Source organism: Salvia miltiorrhiza, chromosome 3 (genome assembly GCF_028751815.1).
Source record: "Salvia miltiorrhiza cultivar Shanhuang (shh) chromosome 3, IMPLAD_Smil_shh, whole genome shotgun sequence".
NCBI lineage: Eukaryota > Viridiplantae > Streptophyta > Magnoliopsida > Lamiales > Lamiaceae > Salvia > Salvia miltiorrhiza.
Genome location: NC_080389.1, coordinates 7,352,190 through 7,359,474, shown reverse-complemented (window position 1 = coordinate 7,359,474; position 7,285 = coordinate 7,352,190). Strand labels below are relative to the sequence as shown.

General features: G+C 39.0%; 2 long non-coding RNA genes across 2 annotated transcripts; one reads left to right on the top strand and one right to left on the bottom strand.

The window, feature by feature from the left end:
- The first annotated feature begins 2,547 nt into the window (after positions 1 to 2,547).
- On the top strand, positions 2,548 to 4,956 carry LOC131017305 (uncharacterized). The gene is made up of 2 exons (XR_009099543.1): positions 2,548 to 2,673; positions 4,688 to 4,956. It is a non-coding gene; the product is annotated as an uncharacterized LOC131017305 (long non-coding RNA).
- On the bottom strand, positions 2,665 to 3,541 carry LOC131017292 (uncharacterized). Its single transcript, XR_009099530.1, has 2 exons — positions 3,204 to 3,541; positions 2,665 to 2,881 (listed from the first exon to the last, which is right to left on the bottom strand). It is a non-coding gene; the product is annotated as an uncharacterized LOC131017292 (long non-coding RNA).
- Positions 4,957 to 7,285: the final 2,329 nt, after the last annotated feature.

Genomic DNA, 7,285 nt, shown 5'->3' with positions numbered 1-7,285 from the left:
CTGAGAGTGAGTATTGCATTTGTTGGGAGAGTTGATACTAATAGGAAAGTTGCTGCCGCATACTCAAGTATGAGCAGAGGTAGGTGGCTGGAGGTTGAGGTTTGAGGGAGCATGGCAGCCATGGAAGGCGGCTTGAAGAGATGGAGTGCAGAGGGTGGTCGGCTCTTTCCTCTACATTTCCTACTTTTGAATTTTCTCTCTCTTTGACTAATGTGCCCACACTTGAGTGAAAGGCACTTAGTGGGCCACGTAGAGTCCAATCCTTTGTAATATACTAAACGATTTTTCCCAAACTGGGAACTAGACTGTAATCGTGAACTGTAATAAAATACTGGCTTCGTTTCTCTAATCATCGCGCTTCTGTATCTCTTTACTATCTTTTCCTTGCCTGCTAACTTGATAAACTGTAATATAACTTAAATTAAATCCGTAGATTTAATCTGCGTTGCAGTCGGAATAAATCCTCGACTTCTAGTAACACTAAAAAAAATAACTGCTTTTGTTTCTCGATTAATAAATAACATGACTTCGCTAAGTCAATTATAACTGGAAAAATAATAATTATTGAGTAGCTCAATAATTCTCATCGCGATTTTCTCAAGCGATACAAAAGCATAAGGCTAAAATAATAACTCCGTCTCTGATAAAACAAAATCAGGATCATAAGCTGGATTCATATATAACTGGCATCTGGGTTCTATTTACTGAAAGATGCGATATTAATTATCGCGATACCATATTTAAATAAAATAAAAGAGCGGGTCACTACACATATGTTTTCGGAAATCACAAAAATTTGTGCGGCGCTATTTCCAGAATATCAATTCTATTATTCAAAATCACAAAATTTCGTGAACCATCACTGCGCATCAGTTCGTCAATTCACAAGAATCAAAATACCAAATTTCGTTATCCCAAGAAACTAAAATCTGAAAGAAATCTTCACTTATACGAAAAAATTTTAAATTTCCGTTATATATCCAAAATTCAGAAAATCATCAATAGAGTGGCTCTGATACCACTTTTTAGAAGTAATTCATGTAATTACCACTGAATCTATGATGATAAACTGAAAATAATTAAACCGAAATCACTAACCTGAAGCCATTCCAAATTCTGTATGAAGATTTGATCTTCCAGGAATACAGTATCTTCTTTTAGCGTATTTCTTTTGATGGGAAAAAGAATACAGAATGGTACAGTTTCCCGGGGACCAGACCCCATATTTATAACTTCTCAAGTTATCCATATTTATTATTTGGTCCCTCAACAAATAATAAATATAATATTTAATATATACATAATATAATAGTATTTATTTACATAAATTATACTCCCTCCGTCCGCCAAGATTATGGCAATTTGCTTGGGCACGGGATTTAATAAAATTGGTGATGATTTTGATGTAGTGGAGAAAGGGTCCCACCACTTTATGAAATGAGTGGTTGAAATTGAATTTTGAGTGGTTTTTTTGTAAATAAAGAGTGTTAGTAAGGATAAAATATTAAAGAGGATGGTGGGACCATTGCCATAAAAGGAAAGTGACATAATCTTGGCGGACGCCCGATATAGTAATTGTGACATAATCTTGGCGGACGGAGGGAGTATATATATTTGTCCACTAATTGGATTAATTAATAATTTAATCCAACAAATTCCCTTTTCTGGAAACCAAGGCTTGATGTCGGAGGGGGAATATGGAGACGGGAATTGGACCGAACCGCTTCCAGGCGGCAGCGACGGTGACTTCCTAAGATTAGGGCTCGATTTGGATTCCGCGAATGGAATGGAGAACAGAGAGAGAATGGCGCCAGGGTTTGACGCGTCGCCGGTCGAAGCTGACCGGAGCAGATGACGGCTGAACGGCCGGAGGAGGTGCAGCCAACCAGAATTTGGCCGAGAGAGAGAGAGATCGGCTTTGTGAAGGAGCGGTCCTCGAGTTAGAGAGAGAGAGAGTTTGGGCTTGATATTATTTCAATTGCTTGGGCCTTTTCTTCTATTTCGAATTGAGCCCAGTCTTTTGTTGAAATCAGGCCATTCCCTTTATAATGTTGGGCTTAATGTAACACCCAGTATTTTCACTGCATTATATATATTATTAATATTATTTTTTATGATTTTAAAGAAGAAAGAGAAGTCTTAATTTTTATGTAAAACCTGAACTTAGTTATTTAACGAGCAGATTATATCGAGATTTTTAAAATCTTTTTAAAATCATAGAAGCCCGAGTATTTCATGATAGGATTTTATGCAAAAAAGCCCAATACTTAGCATTTTGGCTAGCAATTTTATTTGAATGTGAAGTAGCCAGAGCCCAATTTGTGTATATGAATTCAGTTTTTAAGTATAAAAACAATAGCTATTTGGTTGGGCTAAGAATATTAAGAAATGATGAGGAAGCCCAAACCCAACATTCTTTCATTAAGCAGATTAATCAACCTTATTAGCGTAAGTTAAATTATTCAGATTATTAATTCAGATTAGTTATTCTTCATACACGTAGCATTTAGCTTCCACGCAGCTGCTCACACAAACCGACTCAAGTCAGTATAAGCTTCATCCCTCAAGCGTTGAACCATTTTCTTCATTCTGCAAAATCTTAACTACTACTCCAGTAAACATCCATCCAACACACAAATTACACACAATCATCCACAGCAGACATCAAAGAAGGTAGTCTTTCTTTTCAATACAGTTAACTTTATATCATAAAGGCAGCAACCAAGAACTGTGATGAGTAATAACTATAATCACATATGCAATTCTGACTTCATAAACACAGTTCCAATTTCTTAATAACAATAAAGAAATAGATTTATCACATATAAAAATCGGATCTTGAGCAGTAGCCACTCCGAGAGACACCCTGAATCATGGATTCCTGAAATAGAAAAACTAGGGATTGATTAGTTTGAGGTATTAGAACTGAAATAGGTTATTGAAATAGAAAATAAAGAAAAAGAGAAAAGAAGAAGGAAAATAATTAGAACAGGGGAAAGGATGGCAGCAGCAGCAGCAACCGCGAGCCACCGCGACGGAGGCGCGACTGGCGGCAGCGACCGCCGGCACTGCCCACGCCACGGCGGTCCGCGGTGGCCGCCAGTAGCACAGAGAGTTTGAGCGAGAGATCGAGAGAGGGCAGAGAGAGAGGGAGTTCGAGGGAGAGAGCAGAGACAGAAGTAGAGAGAGAGACAGGGACTTACCTGAATCAGAAGAGGCGGCGGTGGCGTGACAGAGACGACGGCGGGGCGGCAGGCTTCGCCGGAGAGACGAATTCCAGAGGGGATGAAGAGAGGTAGAAACCCTAGGATTTTGATTTTATAATTTGGGGATTGAGACATAGGGAAAAGAGAAATGGAAAGAAAGGAAAGGGGGAGAGGAGAGGCCGACCTCGCCGCGCCGGAGGCGACGAAGGCCGGCGACGGCCGCCGGAGACAGGGAGAGAGAAAGAGAGACGACAGAGCTGAGAGGGAGGGAGAAGTCACGCAGAGAGAGAGAATGTATATGTATGTATGTGTGAGGAAATAAGGGAGAGAGAAGTTAATTTGATTCCTTTTATTAAAAGGAAGAGTATAAGGCTTTTAATTTATTTAATCTGAATAAAAGTGAATTGGGCTAATAATTATTGGATCAATTAATCTCTGTTGGGCTTTGGATTAATTCTGTAAATGGCTCAGGTTTGTTTTAATTGGACCTTTGATTTATTCACGCGGCCTGCTTTATTATCATTTAAGCCCAATAATTCAGATTAGCTATTCATTAATAATTAGAAGTGGTTAATTAAAGTTTTTAAACACAGAGTATTTATTTATTAATTAGTACGATTAGAGTGATGATTACTGCATTTGAATCTATGTTGGCATTTGTTGATAAGCTTGCCAAATAGCAGTTAGTCTTTAGTTCATAAATTCCAAATAGGAATATCACCTTAAGACCCACACACGTACTCTTTAAGTTAAATCCATATTATTTTCTCGTTATTTATTAGTCAGTATTTATACTGAAGGTCAAATACAAGGGAAAAGAAGTAAAGCATTAGTTCAGAATTACTTGTGTCGTCAGACCACGATCAGGTGGGCTTTCTAAACTCAAAATGTGAAGTGTGCACTATTTCATGATGTTTACATGAATGAAGTTATATTAAAGTTATTGACTTGCCAAAAACTTTTATGAGCTTGTATGATACCTATCTGGCACCAGAAGTTAATCGAATTCGGATCCTGTTCTATCCAGATGTTAGACAGGATTAGTGTACACAAGGGACCGTGAGCCGATCTAGCATATCGGCCGACCTAGGACCGTGAGCCGGTTTAGCGTATCGGCCGGTCTAGGTTCGTGAGCTGGTTTAGCATATCGGCCGGTCTAGGACCGTGAGCCGGTTTAGCGTATCGGCCGGTCAGTGACCGTAGAAGGTGGCCACCTTCTCGGCACACAGATATCATTGCAGATATGGTATAGTACAACGAAGTATGTCTGCAGACGTATATGATGTTATGATGATATATATATGTATATAGAAGTTTTACAGTTTTGGCGTGCACAGGTTATTTAAATAAAACTCCTGTGTGATGCTTGAGATGGCAAATTCAATATATAGCTCTAAGAGCAAGCTTTCAAGTTATTCTGGCATGTGACCACTGAGTACCTTTTTAGTACTCAACCCTGCATATATTTTCTAAATGTGCAGGTTAAGCTGTGATGCAGATGGATGTCAGCAGAGCAAAGCTTTTGATATATAAGTACTAAATTAGGCTCAGGATTCCATGTCTTCATACATGTAATCCAGTTAAGCTATTCCGCTGCAACGCTTAGTGCGTTTTACTTTATTGATGTGTTGCAAAGATTTCAAACTAATAGCTTACAGAATTATGTCACTTGATACTTAGACAACTTGTCGTTATGTATCGTGAGTTGTCTGCTTTTGAGTTTTAGAAAAGATTGTTTATGATTACCAAATATTTTGGTAAATTATTGTTTAAGCAGGTTAGTGATTTTTATCTTTTTCATTTTCTTATTTTGGTTTTAGTCACACCTTTTTCCCGACTTAACTATTCACTAGCTTAGGTCGGGCTGTGACACTTAAATTGCTTTAAAAAGTTTTGGGCCGATTTATTGAACTTTTGGGCTAAGATTAATTCTTTCTAGCCCACATTTACTAACATCTAACATGACTTTACCCGATAAAAAAAAAAAATTATTATTATCACTTGGGCTGAAGTTACTTCTTTAGTTAAGCCTTTCAGTATCTATTTTGATGGAGCCCAATTATTTATCAGTGGGTGGGCCGATTCTTATTCAGTAAATGAGCCGCCCAGTTTATTAATTATTGTTTTTGGACTTCAAACTTTAAAGCGAGCTATCATTGTTTATTTTCATTAAAGCCACTGGTTTATTTAATTAATTGGCTACTCTCTTTTGAGCCTATTAATTATTTGAGGTTACATTAGTAATTATGTTTCTATCGAAAAGCCCGATAATTTCTACGAGGTCACACCTCGATTAAAGCCGAGTTAGTCTTTTTTCGATCGAGTACAAAGGCGAGGTTTATTTCACAACTAGAATATTCCGATGAGGAAGGAAGAATCACAGCTTTATTCGACCGCGTTAGACGAGAATTAGCTAAATCTATTAACGAGGATTAATAGTAGAATTCCCCGAGTATCGTTCGGAAATGTTAGTTTATGCATACGAGATTCATGCATAGTTAAATTACGCTTTCTCATTAATTGAGAATTTTCCTCGAGCCAATGTCTTATTTCATATTCTCGTGATTAAGGTCAAGCGTGAGAGTAAGAACTACTCAAGGAGTCACAATACCTTAGCAAAATCTTGCTATCAGGTGGGCAATTTCTTACGCGTAAAATAAAATGCTATTAAAGAACTATGCAAATTTTATGCTTTATTATGCCTAAATGAGTTAAGCTTTATTATGCTTCACGCTAAATGATTTACGCTATGTTGTTTATGCTATTTACGCCTTATGTGAATTACGTTTGTTTACGCTTGAATGCTTTACGCTAATAAGTTTATGCCTGTGAATGATGCTTGCGTTTGTTGGGGGAGGCCTCCCTCAACAGTACGATGCCGTGTCCGCTGAGGAGGGCCTTCTTCACAGCGCGATGCCCGTGTCCGCTGAGGGAGGCCTCCCTCGCGGCGCGATGCCAGTATGCCAGTGTTTCAGCATCCGTTGGGGAAAACCACCCTCGACGGTACGATACTAGCGTCTATTGGGGGAGGCCTCCCTCAATAGTACGATGCCGTGACTGCTGAGGGAGGCCCCCCTCACGGCGCGATGCCCGTGTTCGTTGGGAAAGGCCTTCCTCACGACACGATGCTTGTTAAAATGATTGTTGATGATGAAGAATGCATTCACGCTATTTATAGTTTTGGAAATGTTTAGTGAACAAAGGATTTGAAAGGAACTCATGCCTCTTATGCGATGTTGTGGTTTGTTGATGATGTTAAGTTTATGTTTTAAGTTTTGGCAACTGCCCACTAAGTACTCTTGTACTTAGCCCTTCGTATGTTTATGATTGTGCAGGTTGAGCTGTGATGGGTAATGAAGTGTTGCTGAGTGGGGCTTTTGTCGAATTTAAAGTAGGCTCAGAAAGGATATATGTCTTCATACATGTATCTCAGTTATGCCTTCCGCTGCAAACACTGATTATGTTCTAGTCAAGCCTTTAACTATGCTTTTTTCCTTTCAAGGAATATTTCACGCGTATTCAAGTTCTTTGAGTATTCTTTTTATGCGCCCCTTTCTAAACCCACTTCTTAATCTCCCTTCCCTGGTCATGGTTTCTCGGTTTAACTATCCTTAATTAAGTCCGGTCGTGACACTACTTTATCAGAGACGTCACATCTCCTGTCCCTCAAGAGAGCCGTTCCCACCAAACAAGGAACCTCGAAGATTGAAGCCTCAGCCCAAATTCGAATTGCTCTCCAACGGAAGAAATCTTCAGGACGTTCTACGCCAACGGATCTATTCAAGAGTTCTCCTACAAATAGCGCTCGATGATCACTTCAATCTTCACCGATTCAACGACATAAGCTGAAGCTCTGCCAAAATCGCTACTCAGCCTAAAGCTCAACCTCCCCAAAGCTTGAATCGAAGAAGAGAATTCCAAAGCTAAAATCAGTCACTGCTGATTACATACATTCTCTTAGACCTTAGGCAAACCTCTGTTTACCTAGAAGCCAAGGTCAAACTTGCTCCAAAGAACTTGTTCTTTGCAGTATAGTTGGCACCCGTTCAAACCTCCTTTCAAAAGGAAAGAGAAAAGTG